This window comes from Pristiophorus japonicus, unplaced genomic scaffold (genome assembly GCF_044704955.1).
Source record: "Pristiophorus japonicus isolate sPriJap1 unplaced genomic scaffold, sPriJap1.hap1 HAP1_SCAFFOLD_163, whole genome shotgun sequence".
NCBI classification, from domain to species: domain Eukaryota; kingdom Metazoa; phylum Chordata; class Chondrichthyes; family Pristiophoridae; genus Pristiophorus; species Pristiophorus japonicus.
In genome coordinates this window covers 1,442,316-1,442,854 of record NW_027251310.1, presented here as the reverse complement: position 1 = coordinate 1,442,854, position 539 = coordinate 1,442,316, and the positions used below count along the sequence as shown (strand labels likewise).

Genomic DNA, 539 nt, shown 5'->3' with positions numbered 1-539 from the left:
AATTTATTTCGAGTGGGCTCGATGGAGGAACATGATCCATGTAAAAATTTTTTTTATCGTTTTACTTGAACTGAATGCTCATAAAATATTGGAGTGGGAACTAATTGGATAATAGCACAGCTGGCAACATTTGCGGAATAGATTCGTGCAGCCAAAACGCACAATGACAACCTGGGACTGTGCGGCACCGAATATTCGGGGAAAAACAGTTAAACACTTCGTCCCTGGGTGGGGTCGAACCACCAACTTTTCGGTTAACAGCCAAACTCGCTAACCCATTGCGCCACAGAGACTGATGGAAGGAAAAGGTTCAAGGCATCCCAAACCAGAGTGTCAGAGAGTTAAAGCTTCAGATTGCTCGGACCGGGATGGAACTTGTCCACTCTCAGTGGTACTTTTCACAAATAAATAGAGGGACATTCATTGTGGATGCGTGGAAACAGTCTGGTCCCGCACACTGCAGACACTTACATGTCACCGCCAACCAGCTCTCCCGCAACCGGTGTGATCTACCTTCCAGACTTCCAGTGCTTTGTCTG

General features: G+C 46.6%; 1 non-coding gene across 1 annotated transcript; it reads right to left on the bottom strand.

Annotated features, from left to right (window-relative positions):
- Nucleotides 1–219: 219 nt before the first annotated feature.
- trnan-guu (transfer RNA asparagine (anticodon GUU)) lies at nucleotides 220–293 on the bottom strand. Its single transcript has one exon. It is a non-coding gene; the product is annotated as a tRNA-Asn (tRNA).
- Nucleotides 294–539: the final 246 nt, after the last annotated feature.